We start from the raw sequence: 25,352 nt of genomic DNA, 5'->3' as shown, positions 1-25,352 counted from the left end.
AGGTTTGGAGCTTCTGTAAAAACAATGTACCACATAGTAATGAGAAATCAGCTTAAATGAAAGTAACCCACATCTGAAAGATAACATTTAGAGGTGTTTTGACCTGAAAAATCAAATGCATTTCAACAATTTCTTTAAAACTATTTTTTCCCAACAAAAGAAACTTAGAAACCTTGAGAACTCATGCATACTTAAGTTTACCTTTCATATAGCTTTATAAATCTATAAATATCTTAAATTATACATACACCGCCCACTTACACATGTATATACACAATGCCATTTATTAGAAATGGTAGCTCTGTAAGCTTTCAACTTCATGAGCAATCTGTATGGAGTCCAGAAGGAAAATTAGGACAATGCCTCTCTGGGCAGATCATCAACTTTTGTCACTGTTCAATATTAAACTTTTCAGAGTATGTTTAGTTTCACATGATGCCTTGAAGGTGTTTCACTATCCACAATCATGTATCAACAATTGTCAAGTGCAGGAGCAGGCAGCCAACTACCTGTTTACAACATAGGCACCACTTGCCTTCAACCAGCTCCCTCTGGACTGAAATTTGCCATGATTTGGGGGCAGTCCATATTGTTGTTTCTTTTTTGTTTTCTTGTCTTTATGAGCCTCACATGTGAATACAAATACCAGAGCAAAGCTGGCACCCTACAGGAATTCCCTCAGAGTAGAAATACTATCTTAGGCAGATCTCTCTTCACCTATGTATGAGACATAAAAGTGATGTCCTGTGAAAATAAGGCAATCACACATTTATAATTCTCTCTCTCAGTCCTTCTGTAACATTAAAGAGAAAAATCTTGGTTTAGTGCTTGTTTTTACCCCTTGCCCAACATGTGGTAATATCCTTTCTAACAAACTGAAAACAGATCTCAGGCAGAGACTCAAGAGCAGGCTGCAGCACCCATTTTAAATATAATGTCACACATTATTCAGTTTTTCACTTACCTTCCCTTTATGGCAACTGATGCCGGTTTTGCATTTATGAGAGTAAATGCTACTTACTTTTCTGCAGATTTGCATCAGGATTGGAAAGTGAGTAAAGTTCAGGCAGATTGCAGCTAAGTTCTCCCTTCCAGGAAAAGATAATACTGGAGCTGAGTTCTAAGAGATAAGAAAGAGATGACAGAAAAGTTAAAAAAGGCATTCCAAGAAGAGGGGAAAACATGGCCAAAGGCATCAAGAGCCTTTTCCAGAACACTACAGTTTAAAATGATTAGAGCAAAGAATAAGCCAAAGATTATGAACCTCATATAAACCTCTAGAAAGGAAGCAAGGACGTAGTGATAAGCAAGGTTGGTTATGATCATATTTGCTACTAAAACTCAGTCAAAGAGCCATCCCGCAAGTGGACTGGAGGGAGAAAATGAGTAGCCCAAGAACTGAGCAAGATGGAGAGGGAGGAAGTATGTGTCCAGGGATGCATTTCCTCTTTATTGTCATTTCAGTGTTTTGATGGCTGTTGCTCTTTCATGTTTTTGTCTTTTGTATTTTGACACTGTGTTTTTCTAAAAACATATTGCTTAATCTAGGTTATCCAATTATATGCAAACTGTACCATATTAACTGCTCATTATATTTTGTGCCTTTATACAATCGGCTATGTTTTATAGATTTTTCACATTTTTCAAATTGCTTATTGTATATTTCTTCTGTTTAGCCACATGTTTATTACATTTTGTTTCTCAAAGAACATACTTTTAAAAAATTATCCTATTTTCTTGTACTCTACTGATTTCTGGCCTCGTTTTTATTATTTCTTTTTGTTTCTTTAACTGTGTTCTGTTTCTATTTTTCTAGCCTATTGAATTGAATATCGCGTATCTCCAGCCTCTATTGTTTTCTGATAATTACAGTCAAAGCTGTATATTTCCTTCTTGTTACTCTCTAGGAGCACATCACACATTCTGAAATACACTTCTTTCATTTTCCTTGGCTGTCATAGTTTACAATTTCACTGTTTATTTCCTTTTTAAACTGAGTTATTTAGAGGCACGATTATTATAGTTTCCATTCACATGGGAAGGCTAAATGTGTTCTTTTGTCATTAATTTCTAATTTTATGGCATGGTGGTCAAAGAACATAATGTGTGGTGCTGATTCTTTGAATTTACTCAAAGTCCTCTGTGGCCTGTTACATGATTGGTTTTGAGGAACGGCTCATGTGTTCCAAGAAAGAAATGTGTTCTGTTTATTCGAACAAGCAGGGACCAAATTTTTAAAAATTTTTCCTGCTTTATATAAACTTATTAGAAGCCACTTCTCCTTCTCTCCTACCTCCAACCTCAGGCAACCATTGATCTTCTTGAAGTATCCATGAGTTTTGCTACTCTGGACCTTCATATAAATGGAACCATACAATAATTTTTTAATACATCTGGCTTCATTCACTTAGGATAATGTTTTTAAGATTTATCCATGTTGTAACATTATCAGTATTTCATTTCTTCCTAATGCCAAATAATATTCCATTGTATAGATATGCCACTTTTTTATATGCTCATTAGCTGGTAGACATTCATTGGTGTTTCTATATGTAAGTTGTTATGAATAATGCTATGAACATTCATGTACAAGTTTTTGTGTGGACTTGTGTTTTCATTTCTTATATATATATACACAAGAGTTGAACAACTGGATTATATGGTAACTCTCTATCTGACATTTTGTTGAATGGCCAAACTGAGGAATGGCCAAAGCAGTTGTACCATTTTACAATCCCAGCATCAATATTTGGTTTTCCATTTCTCCCCATCCCAGACATTTTATTTTAGCCACTTGGTGGGTGTGACATGATACCTCATTGAAGTTTTGATTTGCATTTCTCTAATGATTAATGATACAAATGTAGGCTTCCTGTACATTTTCTTAAAAATAAATGTCTATTTAGACCCTTGCCTCATTTTTCAATTGCTTTTTCTTTTTATTATTGAGTTGTATGATTTCTTAACATACTCTCGATGCAATTCCCTAATCAGATGTAGATCTCTGAGTATTTTTATTCCATTCTATGGGTTTCTTCTTCACTTTCTTCATGTATTTTTTGCAGCACAAAAGTTTTTAATTTTGGTGTAACTTTTTTTCTTTTGTGGCTAATGTTTTTGGTGTCATACCTAGAAACCATTGTGTAATCCAGGAATTGCTTCCATGTTTTCTTCAAGAGTTTATAAACTTAGCTCTTATGTTTAGAACATAATGCTTTAAAAAAAAAAAAAACTATTAGCTAGCATTTTTTAAATAACATTTTTGAACAATTTTAAAAGAGTTTAGTTTTAGATTTACAGAAAAGTTGTGAGGATATACAGAGCGATCTAATATACCCAACAACCAGTATCCCATTATTAACATCCTACATTGGTATGGTGCTTTTCTTACAATTAATGAACCAATACTGATACATTATTATTAAATAAAGTTCATATACTCTTCAGATTTCCTTAGTTTTTAACCCAATGTCTATTTTTCTATCCCAGGATCCTATCTAGAATACCCTATCGCAGTTAGCCATCAGTTTCCCTCAGGCTTCTCTTGGCTGTGACAGTGTCTTAGACTTTCATTATTTCTGGGTATCCTGATCAGTTGGAAATTTACTAGTCAGGTATTTTGCAGAATGTTGCTCAGTTGGGAGTTGTCTCACAATTAGATTGAGGTTAGAGATTTATGGAAGAAGACCACAAGGCTATAGTGCTATTTTTATCTATTAATATGAATCTTGATCATTTGATTGAAATAGTATTTCACAGGTATCTCCATTGTCAAGTTACACTTTTTGCATACTGTACTTTTCTCCATACTATACTCTTTGGAAGGAAGTCATTATGAGCTCTCACACTTAAAAGCAAGGAGTGATGGTCTGTCTCCTTAACACCAGAATATTTACACAAACTATTTTGAATTGTTTCTGCACATATTTGTCTATAATTTGTCTTGTAATGAAAATATTAATGATAATTACAGCTAGCTTTTCTATTGAGCTACACCAAGTTCTGCTCTCTGTTTTTCTAACTCAAATATATGTATAATATATGTGTGTGTGGGGGGGTGCTTTTTTATTCCATTTTATTTGATATTAAAAGTGCAACTATCCCAGTTTTATTTTGTTTCATGTTTGCCTACAATCTCTTTTCCCATGTTTTAATTTTCAAACTTTTGTATGTAGTTTTAAGTAAAAAAAGAAAACTGGATTTTTCAACTTTCCTGGGTCTATGTTTCTAAATTTGTCTTTAATTCATTTTTGTTTATTATAATACTAACAAATTTAGATTTGTTTCCATTATCTTTTTAGTTTGTCCCTAAGAATAGTTTTTATTGCTCAAATTAATCAGTCTTAATTTTTTCTTTTTGCTCTTCCGTCCTTTTATTCCCCATTCCTTGTTGAAACATTCATTTAATTGCATTTTCTTTTTTGTTTGTTTTATCATTTATATATATATTTTTTCTACTGTACAGCATAGTGACCCAGTTACACCCACCAAAAGAGAAAATTATCGGCCAATATCTTTGATGAATTTAGAAACAAAAATTCTCAACAAAATTTTAGCCAACTGAATCCAACAACATATCAAAAAGACAGTACACCATGACCAGGTGGGATTCATCCCAGGTTCACAAGGATGGTTCAACATACGTAAATCAATCAACGCCATACATCATAGTAACAAAAGAAAAGTCAAAAACCACATGATCATCTCAATAGATGTAGAAAAAGCATTTGACAAAGTCCAACATCCCTTCATGATAAAATTACATTTTCTTATGGTGACAATTCTCTTATTAAAACATATAATATCTTTTATCCTGGCCAATGCCTCCATTTCTTTAATATTTATGTCTCCTTCTCTCATGTAATAAGAACCTTGGCCGACATTTGACTCATCTTGTTCTCTACTAAAATTCACCTTGCTGGTTTTGATGTGACATTAAGTTGTAGAATAGGTGCTGTGTATATATATTCCCTTTTAACAACTTTTTAAAAATAATATTAATGCCCTTATTTATTCCTGCCTTTTGTAATTATTCCTTCCTTTTGGACTAATATATTCTCATCATAGAATATGCTAAAAAATATTTTAGTTGAGGTCTATGAGTGCTAAGGTAAAAAGATTTTTATTTAGCCCTATCATTTCAACTATCTATTTTCTGGATAATCTAGAATGAGTCCCTTCTGCATGCCAACAACACATGTTCTCAATGTCTTGTTGATTTTGAGAAATCTGATATCTTTCTCATGCTTGAGGCTTTATAGGTAATTTTCTTTTGATGCTCTAAGCTGTGTGTTAAATCTCACTTTGTTGTGTCTGATGTATGGTTTTCTTTATCCTTTTATTGTATGCTGCTTCAGTCTCTGAAACCATTTTTAAACTGACCTCTTCAGTCTTTCTCTAGTTCTAAAAAACACTAGCTTCAAAGATTACCTTTCTATATTGTCTTTTCAATTTTTCTTTCTGGAATGTTTCCATTGTAATTTTATCTTCTTTCTCTCTGAATTTTTTGTCCTTTTTATTGTCTTTATTTTTCAGGACAACACCACCCAGGGCATGTGAAGTCCCTAGGCTAGGGGTCAAATCAGAGCTGCAGCTGCCAGCCACAGCAACACGGGATCCAAGTGACATCTGAGAGACCTACACCATAGCTCACTGCAACAGCAGATCCTTAACCCACTGAGAGGGGACAGGAATTGAACTGGCATCCTCATGGATACTAGTTTGTTCGTTACTGCTCAGCCACAACAAGAACTACTCTCTGAATTTTCTTCAATACATTCTGCCTATTTGTGCCAGCCTCCTTATCTTAATAATCTTCTCACCACAATTTTCCAGCCCATTAATTAATTATTTGTAGCTATTCTGCTATTTCAATTTTCCATATAATGTTTTATTTAAATAATTACATTGTCTAACATCTAATATCTCTAACTGGTTCTTTAAAAACATCTACCCTTTTTTTCATGTTTGCAATAAATTTCCTCAGTTCCATTAGGATGTGTATTATGCTTATTCAAACTTCCTGCTTTTTTGCTCCATTAGCTCTGCTTTCTCTACTAAATAGTAGTAGTTTTTGTTGTTGCTTTGTATTATTGTCATCAAATATTTTACAATATTTTCATTTTACTATTACTTTATTGATATCCCTTTTACAAGGTCAGCTCCCTCAAATCATAGTCTCTACATCTGGGAAGGTTGAAATCTAATCATAGCCTTGTTTTAGCTGTGATTTGGGAAAGAAGGGAGCTATGTTCTAGGTAGACTGTCTAATGATAGAATCTGCTTAACCATTCCCACTCTTTTCCCAAAGCTATGTTCTCCCTTGTGACATCAATTGTCACATTATCCCAGAATCTCTTATGCAGAGATACTCAACTTCTGTGGCACTTGTCTGGTCCATGCTAGAGAGATAGAATAGAGAGGAAAGTGCTTATGGTGAGTTATCCAATTACTATATGTTTATTGTCTGTTTCTTTTAGAATATAAATTCCTAGGGGTAGGAAATATGTATTGTTTACCACTATCTTTATCACTTAGAACAATGCCTGGCACAGAGCATCCAGTCCATAAATACCTGTGAGATGGATAAACACCTATCTCATCAGGGTTCCGGAATGACTTGATGTGACTCACTGTACCTAGATTTTATTACAGCCTTCTTGATCATGCGACACTATTACTTTACTGATATCCCTTTTACAAGGTCAGCTCCCTCAAATCATAGTCTCTACATCTGGGAAGGCACATGGGCAAATCTAATGATCCAAGACAGGGCTTTGAGACCACATGTAGTTGTTTATTTCTATCCCTTTCCTTTTAGGGCTCTGGGAATATGGTTAGCAACAGCCAAATTTTGCATTACAACCTTGGAATTGCACTCAGTTCCACCCAAAGGAATGTCCTGCCAGGCCATGACTTCCAGCCTGATCTTCCCAAAGCAACCTAAGAGACGGAGGGAAAGGTGAACCTGGAAACCTCTTCTCAACCCTTCCACTATTGCTCCAGATTGCCATTTCTTCCACTTAAAAGAAACCCCAAGACTTTAAGCACCCTGAGGATTTGTTACAATTTTGTACCACTTGCTCAGAAAAGCTCTATGTTCCTCACATGAACTATGACTTCTCTAGCATCTGGTATGTTTGATATGGAAGACAGTCAGCAATCAGTGCTCACTCTGCCTTCTTGGCAGGTAACAGAGACTTCAAAATCTACTTTTTTAACTAAAGTTTTAAAATATTTATTTATTTATTTATTTATTTATTTATTGTATTTTGTCTCATTTTTTGGGGGGGGCTGCAGCTGTGGCACATGGAGGTTTCCAGGCTAGGGGTCCAACTGGAACTGTTGCTGCTGGCCTATGCCAGAGCCACAACAATGCCAGATCTGAGCCATGTCTGCGACCTACACCACAGCTCATGGCAACACCAGATGCTTAACGCACTCAGTGAGGCCAAGGATCGAACCTGCAACCTTGTGATTCCTAGTGGATTTGTTTCCACTGCACCAAGACAAGAACTCCAAAATCTACTTTTTGAAATAAAATTAAATAAAGAATGAATTTATTACAATGAAAAGTATTAAGTAAGTCATTTTTGAAGTGATACGGCAAAAAAACATGGAGATAGTATAAGGAGTTGAGCCTATGAGAAAAATTCGGAATATATTAGACATACATTTAGTGCCTTGAACATAGTAGGTATTGATTTAAAAAAAAGGTGTTCAATGAATGGAATGAATGAATAATTTATATATTAAAATTATTGCTAATTGGAGATCTTGTTCCTGCAGAGATGTGACAAGGGAGAACCAAAAATGTAAAAAGAGCACAGAAAGGGAATAGATAGGTCAAAACTTCACTTTTAAATCCTAAAATTTTGTTAAACAATCCCTATCCATGGAAATTTAGAAAAATACAATGCTGAAGAAGCCAAAGGGAATGGGGAGACTGGACCTATTTCTTAACTGACCAGGAGTTGCAAAAAACGCAGAAAGATGCCAGCACTGACAGGAGCAAGTTACTCAGCACAGCCTGATGGAGAAGACACACCACAAGCACTGACACCTTGTCCTCACTTCTACACATAGAATGTCCAATTCCTATGAAACTATAGCCCTTCTGTGCAAGAAACTGGATCTGAATGAGGAAAACAATCTAGAAGTTAGAAACCAATACAGTCTATAGATTTCTCATGCATGGGATATGACAAGTGGATGTCAAGACAGAGGTAAGCAGAAAGCAAAAGAAAAATCTTGGTGTTACTAGCGAATGTGGGTATTTTGCCAGTCACTGGATAAAGGGAACTGTTCTTGACTCCACTGTATTAGTTTTCTCATCTCTAAGTACCATGGTTTCTGTTGAAACAAAAATCTGCTCAGAAAACTATGAAAGCTCCTAAACACCCCATCTAAATCTACTGGAAGTTTAAAAGACAAGGACACATTCTAATTTCCAAAATATCATCTTTCATTCTATATAACTTCTTATTTTTCCATTGTATTGATCAGTCATGCCTCTTATTAGCTCCATGCTTGAAGGTAGTTTCTAACTTCAATCACCATTATAAGTGAAGAATATCAGAGTAAATGATGACAGATGGAGACCACGGGAAATCAACAAGTGACCGAGATCCTAGTGGATAGAGCAGAGTCACAGGCTAAATATCAGAGACCTGGTTTTCTGACCACATCTATGACCTTGGGCAATTGATCTATCTGAATCTCAGTTAAGTCAACAATAAAGGAAGGTAGATGGGTTAGGTAATCACTGAGGCTCCTTTCAGTTGGACATTTTTATTCCTCTTTGCCAATGTTCCTTCAAGATGAGCTTCATAATTCTGAAGACTAATTTGGAGAGGAGGTAAAACTATTTTTTATGTTTTTTAGGTCTGCACCCACACCCTATGGAAGTTCCCAGGCCAGAGGTTGAATCGGAGGTGTAGCCTCCAGCCTACACTACAGCCACAGCAATGCAGGATCTAAGCAGCATGTGAGACCTACACCACAGTTCATGGCAACACTGGATCCTTAACGCACTGAGCAAGGCCAAGGATCGAACCCACATCCTCATTGATCCTAGTCAAGTTCATTAACCACTGAGCCACAAAGGGAACTCCCAGCAAAACATTTTTTGGTTATTTTACACGTTGCCAAGATTAGGAATTTGTATTGACACTGAAGCTTAATTTTCATTGTTTTCCTTGTCCCTTCTTAGAGACATATACTGTTGAGATCCAAGTAGACCTCTTGACCCATTGGACAGCAGTCAAATAAATATAGGTACAGAAGCAAACACACACCACACACACACACACACACACACACACACACTGCTTTCCAGTAATCTATTGCATTAGTGAAACATGGAATCTGATAGTTAAGATTTGTCAGACAGTATCCAACTCTAGGTAATCTGTTTGGTAGTGTGGAAGTAATTCCATCTTAGTTGACTGGTTTGAGAAGAGCATGATCTGGAAGAAGAGATATAACTGGGCAAACCGGAATCTATTCCTTTTTAGGGTAGCAGTTAAGGTAATGATTTGTCGAATGGATTCAAGACAAAGGGCCAGCACCATTAACCAGGAAGAAAAAATGATTAACCTATGAGTGGCTAAAATATGATCTCCAGAAGTGATCCCACACCCCCTAAACGGAGAGCATTGTAGAAAAATTTCACTACACCAGAAAAAGTTTATGCTTTGGAAATTTGTCTTTCCTGCAGTGTTATAAACATCCTAGCCCCAATCCTAACTACTCAGAGAGTATTATTTCTCCCCCTCTCCTTGGGCAAGCAATTAAGATGTCAGCTCCAAATTTAGAAAGAGGATTAAAATAGGCTTAACGTTAAAAGGATTGGCTTGTTGAGTAAAATTTCCACTCACCATCTTATGTTTTAGAAAGTAGAAAATTCCATCATCAAGGTGCTATTTTGTTACATGAGGTGGAAAGCTGAGTTAGGTAGGAGCAGGAATCTATGCTGACAGTTGTGTTGTTACCAAAGTTAAATAGAGAATCACAAGCAGCAAGGCAGCTCTGCAAAAAAAAACAAATTAGAACCTGGAAGCTTCTTCTGGTTTAAAGACCTGGAGTTTTCCCAGCGGAGAGATAATAATAACAGAAAAACGATGTTTCCTACTGGAGACTATTTAAACCTATATGATTGGAAGCTATATCATAGAGAGAAGAGCATGGGATTGGAACCTAGTAATTCAGGCTCTTTCATGTACTGATTTTTATAAACTAAGACAACTAACTCCACTTCCCTGAGTCTTGGTTTCTTTAACTGTAAGACATGGATAATAATACTTATATTTCATAGTTGTTGTAAAAATTAGAAATAATGTTAGTTGCTCAGTGCTATGCAGCTGAGCAATTCAAATTCCACAGCTCATGTCTTTAGTTCAATGGAAAGTACAAATTGAGATGTAAGAAATTAACATTCAAGGAGAGTCTGTTACTTAAAAAAAAAAAACACTTTGATACAAATCATTTTATAAAGTAAATAATTCTGTGACAATGTGGCAATGGCTTATTACTCATTTATATTTTTATAAAGGAGATTTCTTTAAAAAGGAGCATACATCAACTTTTTTAGGACATGACTCAAACAAATGATGTCCTGAGTCTTTGCACCAGAGACAACCTGGCCTGTGATCTGCGGGTTAGAACCATCTTTCAAGAAGCTTGCAATAAATGGTTTCTCCAGAAATAAGGGTCACTTATCCTGATGCTGAGGGGAGAAAAAGATGTCACTGTCCCTTCTCTAAAAAAGGTGTATAAAATGCCAAATCATCTGTGGTATCTTTCCTTAAAATTTCTCTACCCCAGCAAATTGCTCCTTTTGCTATTATTCCATAGCACTTTGTTCATACCACAATGTCCATCTATGTAGGATAAGTACCAATAATAGCTAATATTTATTAAGTACTTGTTATGTGCCAGGTTCTGTACCAAGGATTTGACATATAATAAACCATTTAAATATCTGTATAAGGCTAAAAAGAAGGTGCTGGTATTGCCTCCTTTAATGCATGATAAAACTAAGTCACAAAGCAGCTAAGCCATTTGCCAAATGCTGTCTAGCTGGGAAGTGATATTGTCAAGGTCTGAAGACAGACCTGGTTTGCTTCCATAGTCTATGCTCTTAACTATGTCAAGCTGGCATTGCTTCTGTGGGTTGCACATTTGAGAGTCAATCCATTGTAACTATTTGGCTTATTTGGTGGGATATTGTCGTTGAAGCAGGATCTGCAAGAGCAGTAATCCTGGTGATGCAGAAATAATCAGTAAGAGAAACAGAGGGTGGCCAGAGAAAAGATTTTTCTCCCTCAAAGTTTTTCTAAAGGCTACACTCAAATGAGACAGAAGTCTAGAGTGCTGATATGCTGATAAACTGCTTACCAATGCTGAGCACATTTGTCAACAACTGCATTCTGTATATTAGATATGAAATAAAGAAAAATCATCTAATACTGTCTATTTGTTCTGACTGGAGGAATGGAAAAAGAGTGCCCGTACCCACACCCACTTGTTAGGGCTACTTAATATGGATTCATTTCCCTGAAAATGCTCCAGACTTTTCTCCCTGCAGGATATAGTACCTTCTGCTCCCTCTGCAAGGTGACCTCTCATTGTCAGCCTAATTCTTCCTCCTCATTCATATGAACTAGTGGGCATCTTTGCATGGGAACTCTTCCCTGACTCCTGTGCCCAAGTGTGGGACTTTGCCTCTTATAGCCATTACACTCTGTATAGCTCTCTGCTGCCTGGCCTCCTGCCGAAAAGGCACAGGTGAAGAAAAACTTGCCAACTGGAATCTTAATTCTACTACTGACCATCCAACAAACTTTAGGCAAGTTATTTATATTCTCTAAGCTTCAAATTTTTATCATGAAAAGAATAATAGCACCTATCTCATGAGTTTGTGGTGAGGATTTTTTAAATGAATGTGAAAAGCTTAAGAGTCCCTGGTACAGAGTGAAATATCTATGGCTGCTATTATTAGTAATAGTCATAGGTATTCCATAAAAGTCTATCAACTCAATCCAAAGAGCTGGAGATCAGAATCACAATACATGGTCACCTTGGGCTATTTTTATCACTTTAGGGAGATTTGAAGACAGTGATTCTTAGATGTCAGCTCTAATTACTGACTTCAGGGTGACGCCAGAACTTACTGTCCTTGATGGGGACCCATGTTGAAACACTACTACACATATTCATGTTTTTTTCTGGCCCAGTTGCTTTCTCCTCTGAACTCTGGGTTTCAAATATCACATCAGCATTTCCTCTGCTGACAGCGTTACAAGTTCAGGGATACTGCTCCTTGGGGCATGGTTGGCTGCTTCTGGTAAACAGTTCTCAGTGTGTTTACTATAGTTTTGCAAAGAAGCTGGGGAGGAATTGAGTTTGAGACCCTGGGGAGCATCATAGACAGAGGCAGAGGCTGAGAGTTGGCTTCATTTCTTCTTTGAGAACACATTCAGTTTGTCACCCCATTTTATTTATTTATTTATTTATTATTTACTTTTTTTTTAATAGCCACACCTGAGGCCTATGGAAGTTTCCAGGTGAGAAGTCAAATCAGAACTGCAGCTGCCGGCCTATGCAACAACCACAGCAACATGAGATCTGAGCTGTGTCTGCAACCTAAACTGCAGCTCAGGGCAAGGACTGATCTTTAACTCACTGAGTAAGGCCAGGAATCAAACTTGCTTTCTCATGGATACTACATTGTGTTCTTAACCTGCTGAGCCACAGTGGGAACTCCCATCATCCTACTTTAAAGTTGTAGAAAGTTAACTGTTTCTCCCGTTACCTTTCTGGATGGCCCTCTCCCTCTATGCATTGCTCTTCTTTATCATTAAATTTACTGGGACCCAGAGCCCTTTGGAACACTTCCCCCCTGGCAATTCCAGGCTTCCAGGCTGCTGAGGGAGGTTGGAAAGGGTAGGACAGGGTCTATCTTATGATCATCTCCCCATGTTCCATGTCCCACTCCTACAAATTGATTTTATAATAGAGGCCCATTTGATTGCACCTTTGTTTCTGGCTCCCCTGCTTTGGACATTTGATTTCACTTCCCTAGGTAGCACAATTGCTTACTTTCAAATAAACAAAAAGGAAATAGTTTTGGACCATGGACTAAGAAACTAAAATCACTTTCATTCTATTTTTATATTGCTATGTGACCTTGAGCAAATCATTCCACTTCTCAGATCCTCAGATTTCTAGTCTAGGACATTAGTAAACTGGAATATTTCTCTCTGGAATTTGCTTTGGAATTTTATAATTATGTTGAAAGTGTAAGGCTCCTGGAAGGCTTAATAGGTCAATATCCAGGGACAAGAGAACATCCTCAGATCCCTTCATCATCCTATCAACATCTCTCAATAACCAGTTAATGTACAAATTTTGACTTTATATTTTAAAAAAAGGTAATTTGTAAGGCTGGCTGAGTCAGATCATACCTGTCATAGTCTAACCAGGTTTGCCATACCCTGGGATAAGTGGGAAGACCCATCTATGGCAAGATTTTTCCAATTTCCCTGATAAAGTGTCTCCCGCAGATTGTGTACTTCAGAGGGTGTGGAATGTAAATCTAATTAGCATGGTGAAAGGCTGGAAGTGCTTTCATGTCTCATTTTATCCTCAAATTCATACACATTTTATGCTGTGATGTTTGTTTTAATAAAAACAATGTCTGAGACTATTAAACATGAAGTAGAATGAATGCTCTAAAAATATGAATTTGTTTGGTGCTGTAGGCACCCTTCTAGAGTATATTAACTTCAATCCAAGAATAATTTATAGTGTAGGTGGGATCAAGATGGCAGAGTAGGAAAAACCTGAGCTAACCTCCCCCACAAACACATCAAAACTCCAAATACATATAGAAAATCCCTGACTGAGAACAACCTGAAGACCAGCAGAATAACTCTTTAAAACCAAGACTATAAAGAAAAAAACAAGAAGGAGTCTGGTAGGAGGGCAGGAGGAGTGATTTAGTTGGGACTCAAGCCCCTAGCAAGTGACCCAAAAGAGGAGGGTGATATCAACAACTTGAGGATGCACCTCAAGGAACAAGAGGTTCAAACCTGATATTAGCCACCCTAGCTCTAGGGTCAAGCACCAGGAAGATGAGCCCCCTTAGCTGTTTTGAAAAACAGAGAGGCTTACATGAGAGCTGAAAAAAACTTAGACTCTGCTCTTGAAGAGCACATGCACAGACTTGCTTGTCTCAGTCTTGGAGCAGAGGCAGTAGCTTGATAGTTGATTTGTGTGCTGTCTCATTTTCCAAGACTGCCTTAGCATGTCCCTCAGCCCACCTGGGCTCCTGCTCCAGCACTACTCCCCACTAAGGCAGAGATCTTCATTGCAATCATGCACACACATGTCAGGGAAAAGCAGAACTAGCTCATAAGTGAGTTTCCAGGCCCTGAGGCCCCAGCCATGCCTTCAACCAAGGCAAAGTCTGCCATAACTCCAGGAAGAAGCCCAAATTTCTCAGGGCATCTGCTTCAGGCCTTTGGCCCTGTGATAGGGCAGTGACCACTATTGAGCCTGGGAGAAGCCTTGGCTACACACAAAACTGGCTCTAGTTTTTGTGACTCCAGTCCTACCTCCCACCAAGGTGATGGCTGCCAGTACACCCTAGCACAAGACATGGCCAATGGTCATTTCAGATCCACCTCACCCACAGGAGCCATTGGGCACACACAGACATCAGGGATGCTCCAACAAAAGGATACTCTTTCAAGACTGGGACAGGTAATTGCTACACATAATTTCACAGAGACAGAGAAAGTCAAATAAATTAAGATGACAGAGGAATATATTCCAAATGAAAGATCAAGATTAAAATCCCAGGGGAAAAAAAAACCTTAATGAAATTGTTATAAATAATTTACCTGATAAAGAGTTCAAAGCATTGGTAATAAAAATTTTCATTGAACTCAATAAAAGAATATAGGAACACAGTGAAAACTTCAACAAAGAACTAAAAATTATTAAAAAAAGAGACTATTAAAGCTGAAGTATAACTGAAATGAAAATACAAATACCATATGATATCACTTATAACTGGAATCTAGTATCCAGCACAAATGAACATCTCCTCAGAAAAGAAAATCATGGACTTGGAGAAAAGACTTGTGGCTGCCTGATGGGAGGGGGAGGGAGTGGGAGGGATCAGGAGCTTGGGCTTATCAGACACAACTTAGAATAGATGTACAAGGAGATCTTGCTGAATAGCATTGAGAACTTTGTCTAGATACTCATGTTGCAACAGAACAAAGGGTGGGGGAAAAATGTAATTGTAATGTATATATGTAAGGATAACTTGATCCCCTTGCTGTACAGTGGGAAAATAAAAAAATTAAAAAAAAAGAAAGAAAACAAACTAGTGCACAGAGGAAAAAAAAAGAAAATACATTAGAAGTCATTACTAGCATATTAGGTGATACAGAAGAACAAATAAGCAGCCTGTTAGGCAGAATAGTGGAAATCATCCAATTAGAATAGGAAAAAGAAAAGAAACAGAGGGAGATAGTATAAGGGATCTGTGAGACAACAATATAGGGGTACCAGAAGGAAAAGAGGGTGGACAGAAAGTGTATTTGATAAAAACTAGTTGAAAACTTCCCTAACTTGAAGAAGGAAACAGATATTCAGACCCAGGAAGAAAATAAAATGTCAAACAAGATGAACACAGAATCCCATACCATGACATATCATAATTAAAATGGAAATTTAGAGATAAAGAGAAAATTATAAGAATAACAAGAGAAAAACAGAGTCTCATACAAAGGAACACCAATAAATTATCGGCTGATTTTTTTTAGCAGAAACATTGTGAACAAGATGGAAGTGGCATAATATATTTTAAGCTCTGAGAGGAAAAAATCTACAATCAAAAATATTTTACATGGCAAGGTTATCATTCAGAATTGAAGTGGAGATAAAGATTTCCCAGATAAGCAAAAACTAAGAGTTCATCACTATTAAACCTACCTTACAAGAAATGATAAATGATTTTTTTAAGTAAAAAAGAAAAGGCTATAACAAGACCTAAAATATATTAAGGAAAAACACTCACTGGCAAAGGCAAATATATAGTAACCAATAGATCAAATATTTAAATAAGCAAGTATGAAAGTCAAAAGATAATAATTGCAAAATCAACTTTAATTACAATAAGTAGTAGGTGGTGGACATGAAAATGAAAAGTATGACATTAAAAACATAAAACATTGGGGGAGAATAAAATATGTAGATCTTTTAGAATGTGTTTGAACTTGAATGACTATCAGTTTTAAAAAGTAGATATACTAGGTGGGTCAGTATAAATGAACTTCATGGTAACTACAAAAAAAAAAAAAAAATAGGAGTTCCCATTGTGGTGCAACAGAAACAAATCCAACTAGGAACCATGAGGTTGTGGGTTTAATCCTTGGCCTCACTCAGTGGATTAATGATCTGGTGTTGCCATGAGCTATAGTGTATTTTGAAGACATGGCTCAGATCTGGCATTGCTGTGGCTGTGGCATAGGCTGGTGACTGTAGCTTCAATTAGCCCCTAGCCTGGGAACCTCCATATTCCATGGGTGAAGCCCTAAAAAGACAAAAGATCAAAAAAAAAAATAGATACACACAAAAATACTAAAATAAAAAAGAAAGGAACCCAAACATTACAGTAAAGAAAATCATCAAACCATAAGGGAAGAGATTGAAAAACAAAATAAAATAGAAGTACTACAAAAATTATCAGAAAAAAGTAACAAAATCATAATAACTACATACCAATAATTACTTTAAATGTAAGTGGACTAAATGTCCCAGTCAAAAGACACAGGGTGGTTGTGGTTGATTATATTAAAAAACAAAAACAAAAGAAACAAACAAACAAAAAAACAAGATCCATCTATATGAGTATAGGAGACTAATTTCAAGAGACACATACGGACTGAAAGTGAAGGGAAGGAAAAAGATATCCCATGCAAATGGAAATGAAAAGAAAGTCAAGGTAACAATACTCATATCACGCAAAGTAGACTTTAAAACACACTCTATAATAAAAGAATGACATTATTTAATGACAAAAGAGGTCAATCTAAGAAGAGGGTATAACATTTGTGAACGTATATGCACCTAATATAGGAGAAGCTAAATATATAAAGCAAATGTTAACAGACATAAAGGGGGAAATTGACAATAATACCATAATACTGGAGACTTTACCACCCCACTCACATCAGTGAAAAGATCATCCAGACAGAAAATCAAAAAAAAAAAAAAAAAAAAAAAAAAACAATGGCCTTAAACGACACATTAGACCAAATGAGCTTAGTATACATTTGCAGGACTTTCCATCCAAAAACAGTATGCTACACAGTCTTTTCAAATGCACATGGAACATCTACCCAGGATAGGTCACATGCTAGGTCACAAAACAAGTCTTACTAAAATTAAGAAGCCTGAAATTATATTGAACATCTTTTCCAATCACAAGAGTGTGAATCTAAAAATCAACTACAGGAAGAGCAACGGAAAAAAAAAAAAAAACGGAAATATATAGAAACTAAAGCACTTCTTACCAAAAAGAGTCAACAAAGAAGTTAAGGAGTATCAGAAAATACCTGATAGAAAATACCTGATACAAATGAAAATTAAAACACAAGTTTTTTGGAGTTCCTGTCATGTCTCAATGGAAACGAATCTGACTAGTATCCATGAGGATGTGGGTTCAATCCCTGGCTTCACAAAGTGTGTCAGGGATCCAGCATTGCCGTAAGCTGAGGTGTAAGTCACAGATGTGGCTTGGATCCCACATTGCTGTGGCTGTGGTGTAGGCCAGCAGCTGTAGCTCTGATTCAACCCCTAGGCTGGAACTTCTGTATGCCACAAGTGTGGCCTGTTAAAACCCCCCCCCAAAAAAATACAAACTTTCGAAATCTATGGGATGCCTCAAAAGCAGTTCTCAGAGGGAATTTTATAGCAATAAAGGGTTACCTTAACAAAAAAGAAAAATCTCAAATTAATGCCCTTCTTACTATCTAAAGCAATTAGAAAAGAAAAACAAGTAAAGTCCAATGTCAGTATAGGAAGGAAAAAATAATAGTCAGAGCAGAAATAAATAAAATAAATACTAAAAAAGTAGTAAAGATCAAACTTGACTTGTGTTTTTATAAGAAGATAAGAAAAAATGATAAACCTTTAGCCAGGACTATTAGGAAGATGAGAGAGGGTCTGAATAAACAAACTTGGAAATGAATAAGGTTAACTTACAATCAATATCACACAAATACAATCATAAGTGAATACTATGAAGTTATACACTAGCTAATTAGACAATCTAGAATAGATGTATTTTTAGACACATACAATCTTCCAAAACTGAAAATGAAGAAACAGAAAATTTGAACAGACCCATTATTACTATTGAATTTGAATCAATAAACAAAAAATTCTCAACAAATAAAAGTGCAGGGTCAGATGGCTTCACAGGAGAATTCTACACAGCATTTAAAGAAGAGGAACTATCTATTATTCGCAAACTATTCCAAGAAATTTAAGGGGAAGGAATATTACCAAAACTCATTCTTCAAGGCCAGAATTATCCTGATACCAAAAATCACACAAAGACACTAAAAAAAGGAAAAAAAAAAAAGGATATTACAGGACAATATCCCTGATGGACATGGATGCAAAAGTCCTCAACAAATGTTCGCAAACTAAATTCAGTAACACATAAAAAAGATCATAGATTATGATCAAGTGAGATTATTCCAAGGTTTCAGGGATGGTGCTATATCCATAAATCAATTAATATGATATACCACATTAACAAACTGAAGAACATAAATCACAGGATCATCTCAATAGATGCAGAAAAAGCATACGAAAAAATTCAATATTCATTGATGATAAAAATTCTTGACACCATTGGTACAGAGGGAACATACCTCAACACAGTAAAGGCCATTTATGACAAACCCACAGCTAATATCATACTCAGTGGTGAAAAATTGAAAGCATTTCCTTGAACATCAATAGCAAGACAAAGGATATCCACTCTTTCTATTTAGCAAGTATTGAAGTCCCGGCCACAGCAATCTCAGAAAAAGAAATAAAGGCATCCAAATTGGAAGGAAAGAAGTAAAATTATAACTGTTTGCAAATGTCATTATATTATATATAGAAAATCCTAAAGAGCCCACCAGAAAACTATTATAACAAATGAATTCAGTAAAGTTGCAGGATAAATGATTAATACATAGAAATTTGTTGCATTTTATACATTAACACTTAATTATCAGAAAGAAAAAGAAAACAATCACACTTAAAATTGCATCAAAAATAATAATACCTAGAAATAAGTTTAACCAGAGGTTAAAGACTGTTCTCTGAAAACTGTAAGACATTGATAGAGAAAATTGAATATGACACAAGTAAATGGAAATATATTGCATGTTCATGAGTTGTAAGAGTTAATACTGTCAAAACCACCATACTACCCCAAAAAATCTACACATTATAATTGCTATCAAAATACCAATGACATTTTACATAGTACTAGAACAAATAATCCTAAATTTGTATGAAACCACAAAAGACCCCCAATAGCCAAATAAAACTTGAAGAAAAAAAGCAAGAGGTACACACTCTCTGACTTCAAACTATACTACAAAGCTACAGTCATCAAAACAGTAGAACACTGGCACAAAAACAGATATGTAGAACAATGAAACAGAATAGGAAGTCTATAAGCAATCCTTCATTTATATGGTTAATTAATGTAGGATAAAGGAGGCAAAAGCACACGATGGAGAAAAGACATTCTCTTCAACAAACGGTGCTAGGAAAACTGGACAACTACCTGCAAAAGATGCAAATTGGATTACTTTCTCACATCCTAGTCAAAAAATAAACTCAAAATGAATTAAAGAGCTAAATGTAAATGTTAAACCATAAAACTCCTAGAAGAAAACATAGGTTGCTTGCTGTTTGACATTAGCCATAGCAATATTATTGGATTCTGTCTCCTTGGACAAAGGAAACAAAAGCAAAAAGTAAACAAATGGAACCTAATCAAACTCAAAGTCTTGCACAGCAAATGAAACCATCAACAAAATATAAGGGAACCTAGTGAGTGGGAGAAGATATTTGCAAATGATATGCCCTATATGTCTGATCAAATTATGGGTAGAGGACTTTAATAGGCATTTTTCTAAAGAAGACATAAAAGACATGACCAACAAGTACATGAAAAGATGTTCAATATCACTAATCATCAGGGAAATGCAACTTAAAACTACAATGAGACATCACCTTATACCATATAACCCTTTATGGTGTTATAAAGACACCATATAACAAATATTGGCAAAGTTGTGGAGAAAAAGGTAGCTTAGTACATTGTTAGTGGGGTATAATTTAGTACAACTAGTATGGAGATTAGTGTAGGGGTTCCTTGGAAGTTTAAAATATAGGTACCATATGATCCAGCAATTCTAATCCTAGGTATTTACTAAAAGAAAACAAAAAACACCAATTGCCTGATGGGAGGGGGAAGGAGAGGGAGGGATCGGGAGCTTGGGCTTATCAGACACAACCTAGAATAGATTTACAAGGAGATCCTGCTGAATAGCATTGAGAACTATGTCTAGATACTCATGTCGCAACAGAAGAAAGGGTGGGGGAAAAAACTGTAACTGCAATGTATACATCTAAGGATAACCTGACCCCCTTGCTGTACAGTGGGAAAATTAAAAAAAAAAAAAAAGACAAAAAAAAAAACAAAAACAAAAAGACATATACACTCCCATGTTTATAACAATGTTATTTACAATAGCCAAGATACAGGTGAAACCTAAATGTCCATTAGCAGATGAATGGATAAAGATGTGGTGTGTATGTGTGCACGCACACATACACACACACAATGGAATATCACTCAGTCATAAAAAGAATAAAATTTTGCCATAGGTGAAACAAGAATGCATCATAAGACAAAGAAAAATATGCTATGTTTTCATTTAAATATGGAATCTAAACAATAAAAAAATGAAAAATAAAACAAATAAACTTAGTGATACAGAAAACAAACTAGTGGTTACCCACTGGAGAGGGTTGGGGAGGGTCAGATAGGTGTAGTGGATTAAGTACTACTATCACTAGGTATAAAAAAGTTAATGGGATGTTATGATCTTGCTGTTCTCTTTCCTACTTTATAGAAAAGGAGAGAGACTAGAACAGCACAGGGAATAAAACTAACATTATATAATTTTATATGGTATATAGTCAGCAAAATATCAAAACACTATATTGTACATCTAAAGTAATATAATATTTAAGCCAACAATAATTCAATTAAAGAAAACAGAGTAATTTATGGAGTATACTCTGTGCTAGGCATTGTTCCATGTACTCTGCAAAAAGGAATTTTCTTTAGATGATGGGGAGGTTTACATTTGCTGAAAAGCCGGGAATATTGTTTCAACAGCATCTCTCTCCTTTTCTGTAAAGTAAGAAAGGTAATAGCAAGACCATAACTCACAGGGTGGATTGGGAGCTTGGGGTTAATAGATGCAAACTATTGCCTTTGGAATGGATTAGCAATGATATCCTGCTATGCAGCACTGGGAACTATGTCTTGTCATTTATGATGGAGCATGATAATGTGAGAAAATAGAATGTATGTGCACCTGGGTCACCATGATGTACAGTAGAAAAAAATTGTATTGCAGAAATAACAATAAAAAAAGTCCATAACCCACAAGTTTAATACCAGGATTACATGAGATGACACATAGCAAAATACTTTACAAGCTGGCAACACTATGTACATGATCACTAACCATGATAGTTAATGCTAACCTCAGCTGGGATATCTCCTTGAAAAGCAGAAAGATGAAGATCATGATTAAAATCTGCCTGATTGCCAAGAGATCTGGGGTTTAAATCAAAAGTCCCTTGAAGCAATTACAGGAAGCCTTTAGGGATTAGTCCTAGAAGGAAATGGATCTGACTGGATGAAAATCAAAAACTATTCTGACAATATATGCATTTTTTTCCTCCAAAATAAAGTACTGGGTAAGGGGAGAAAGTAGGACTATTGTTAAATTACTTAATTTTCTGATGTGTTTCTTCATGTCCATTACCAGAGATTTTTGAACAAATATGTTCTACCTGGGAAGAGATTTCTACCCATAACTATTGTCCCAATGAAGCTTTTTTAAATTCTTCCCCTCTATGGAAAATATGGCTATCTTCCTGTTGCACTAAAAAATCTTTTTTATGATATTGGTTATCATTATCTTTTTCTATAATGCTAATTTTGAATTCAGACATGAATTCTGCATTTTTAACTTAAAAATTCAATAGAACATGACAATTTAAAAGCCAGCAAGACAATGAGAGAAGAAATTATTGATAAATGTATCTTAAAAGATAGATTACTTCCAAAGACAGCATTTGATTTCCTCTCAAGAAGACCCAGCTTCTTAAATCTGAGGATATTAAAAAGCAGTTGGTGGGTTTCATCCTGTTTTTCTTTTTCTTTTTTTTTTATTTTCCCACTGTACAGCAAGGGGATCAAGTTATCCTTACATATATACATTACATTTACATTTCTTTTCCCCACCCTTTGTTCAGTTGTAACATGAGTATCTAGACATAGTTCTCAATGCTACTCAGCAGGATCTCCTTGTAAATCTATTCTAAATTGTGTCTGATAAGCCCAAGCTCCTGATCCCTCCCACTCCCTCCCCCTCCCATCAGGCAGCCACAAGTCTCTTCTCCAAGTCCATGATTTTCTTTTCTGAGGAGATGTTCATTTGTGCTGGATATTAGATTCCAGTTATAAGTGATATCATATGGTATTTGTCTTTGTCTTTCTGGCTCATTTCACTCAGTATGAGAGTCTCTAGTTCCATCCATGTTGCTGCAAATGGCATGATGTCATCCATTTTTATGTCTGAGTAGTATTCCATTGTGTATATATACCACATCTTCCCAATCCAATCATCTGTCGATGGACATTTGGGTTGTTTCCATGTCCTGGCTATTTTGAATAGTGCTGTTTTTCACTTGTGCTCATACTAACATTTAGAAACCTGGCATGGTAACATGGACACCTGGGTTGAATGTTAACTCTTGGTCTGTGCCTTTTGGAATTTATTTTATTTTTAATTACTTGGGATAGATCCAACTCAGGGACAAAGTTTCTATAAAGGAGTAAATGAAGCAAATGGAGGGGAAGATGATCTTAGATCATCAGAGCCCTCCCATAAACTTTCATCATTCTGACAGTAACAATTTCCATCCCCTATTTATTAATCTCTATGCATAGATGTTGTGACTAATAAATATAACATTATTTTTTAATTTCTCTATTTTTGTGTGTGTGTCATTTTAATTATAAAGTTAATAGAGCGTTACATCCAAAATAGTCATTTTGATGGCTGCTGCACTTATTGCAATAATGCAGGTATTGCCCATAAATTTTATTATTCTTCTTTGAGGATGTACTTGAGTCTACTTGAAAAAACACACAGTTAATTGGCTCTATAAATCTGGTTAAGTCCAGTCTATTGCTTTTCAAACAGAATATTAGGCAGCGATAATTTAACATTTAGTTGACATGCAAAGATCCACAATTGTCCCAAGGAAGACTTTTGAGACTTTTTCTCCTTCTTCCCCTCTCTCTCCCCCACCACTTCTTTTTCCAAGAGCCTATCAAGGTTAGTGAATTCCACGTTTTTTTATGGAGTTTAATCACTTTTGACAGATTAAACAAGAACCACCCTCTTTTCTTTCTAACACTGACCTTTTTTGAAAAATCCAGGCCACTTATGTTGTAGGTATCTCACATTTGAGATTTGTCTGACTTGTTCTTCTTGACCACTTTTAATTTGTTTATCTACTGCCCTTCTTGTCTGTAAACTCAACATTAGAACTAGAGGCCTGATTGAATTTTAATTAATCACATCATGCACAGGAGATGTTTGCTACTTCATATAGAATAACAACACAAGGCTTAAAAAGTCATAGAAGTCAATGCAACTCACCATTTCTAATGCCAAATGTGATCACTTGGTTAAAATAATGACAATCAGATTGTTCCATATTGAAATTTATTCCTCCTTTTGAAATTAGGAAGTAATCTGTGAAGTCATTCTTTGGAACACAGTGAAAATACTCTTTCCAAACAAAGCTTTCATCTAGTGGTTTTCAATATACATGTCTCTCCCCTGCCTGAACCTGTTCTCATACTGGTGTTTCCAAAATAGCGATATTTAAATTTCTTTCTGTGTGTACTAGCCATCATCCATCTAAGAGAACTTTTGTCATCCTTCCTCTTCCCTTGGAATACCACTATAGACTCAGATTTTTATTTATTTCAATGTTAAAATTCATTACACTTATTATTCACTATAATGCTTAAATTGTCCCAAATTTGGTCAATAAGAACAGGTTTAAGTTAAGCACGCACTTCTGTGTTATTGACATATTTACATTAGTCTTTGAGTACTTTCTAGATTTTCAGCATAAGAAGAGGTCCCAGTTTACACATTATTTTTCTGCAGATCTGTGCAGTGGTTTTAAAACACATCCACAAATTCTTTGACAAACTCCCATTAAAGGTGAATTCTAGCTCCCTTCCTCTTGAATATGAACTAGCTTTAGTGTCAGTTCTAACAAACAGAATGCACCAGAAGTCATGCTTAAAGATTTGGTTATGGAAGGAGATGCAACTTATTACTGCTTGCTTTCTTTTGAGACATATTCCTTGGGAGTTCTGAGCCAACATATAAGTCTAGTTTTTCTGATGCTACCAAGGTGCAGAGACCATGTGGAGATAAAGAAAAATGTGCAAGAAACCCTAACTGTTCTAGCTCCCAGCTCTTGGCTGTTTTGATACTTCCTAGCATCTTTTGCCAGACATGAAACCAAGAGATTCCAGCTTCAAGGCTAAAAGCTTCCCCAGCCAACACTAAGCTGAGCAGAAATGAGTTAACCCTGCTGAATCTTGCCCAAATAATATTGATGCCATTGTTTTGTAAGCCACTAAGTTTTGAAGTGGTTTATTATATAGCAGCATATAACTACAACAATCTAATATTCGTCAATCTTTAAAGGAGCATGTGTTTTCTTTTAATAGAGAATGGCATCAGAAATAAAATTTGGGTGCTGATCCACTCATTGCTACCCAGCACTTTGGCTTCCAAACTTTTTCGGTGCACAGAGTGGGTAAAATGTATTTGAAAAATTACGAGTCTGTATTTATATTTCTAATTTACCATTAAAGGGACTTTTCATTACTTTTATTTCATTTTCACCTCTTTTTAGCCTGA

At 35.8% G+C, this 25,352-nt stretch overlaps 1 protein-coding gene across 2 annotated transcripts in view; it reads right to left on the bottom strand.

The window, feature by feature from the left end:
- Positions 1-10,009, bottom strand: part of DCC (DCC netrin 1 receptor) — a 1,568,393-nt gene extending 1,558,384 nt beyond the window's left edge. For both annotated transcript variants that reach the window (XM_021073445.1, XM_021073448.1), the window contains exons 1-2: positions 9,879-10,009; positions 1,022-1,120 (exon numbers count right to left, since the gene is read on the bottom strand). The gene's annotated coding sequence lies outside the window, so the exon portion shown is untranslated. The remainder of the gene's footprint in view (positions 1-1,021; positions 1,121-9,878) is intronic.

The sequence above is a fragment of the Sus scrofa genome, chromosome 1 (genome assembly GCF_000003025.6).
Source record: "Sus scrofa isolate TJ Tabasco breed Duroc chromosome 1, Sscrofa11.1, whole genome shotgun sequence".
In the NCBI taxonomy this organism is placed as follows: domain Eukaryota; kingdom Metazoa; phylum Chordata; class Mammalia; order Artiodactyla; family Suidae; genus Sus; species Sus scrofa.
This window is presented reverse-complemented; position numbering and strand designations above follow the sequence as displayed.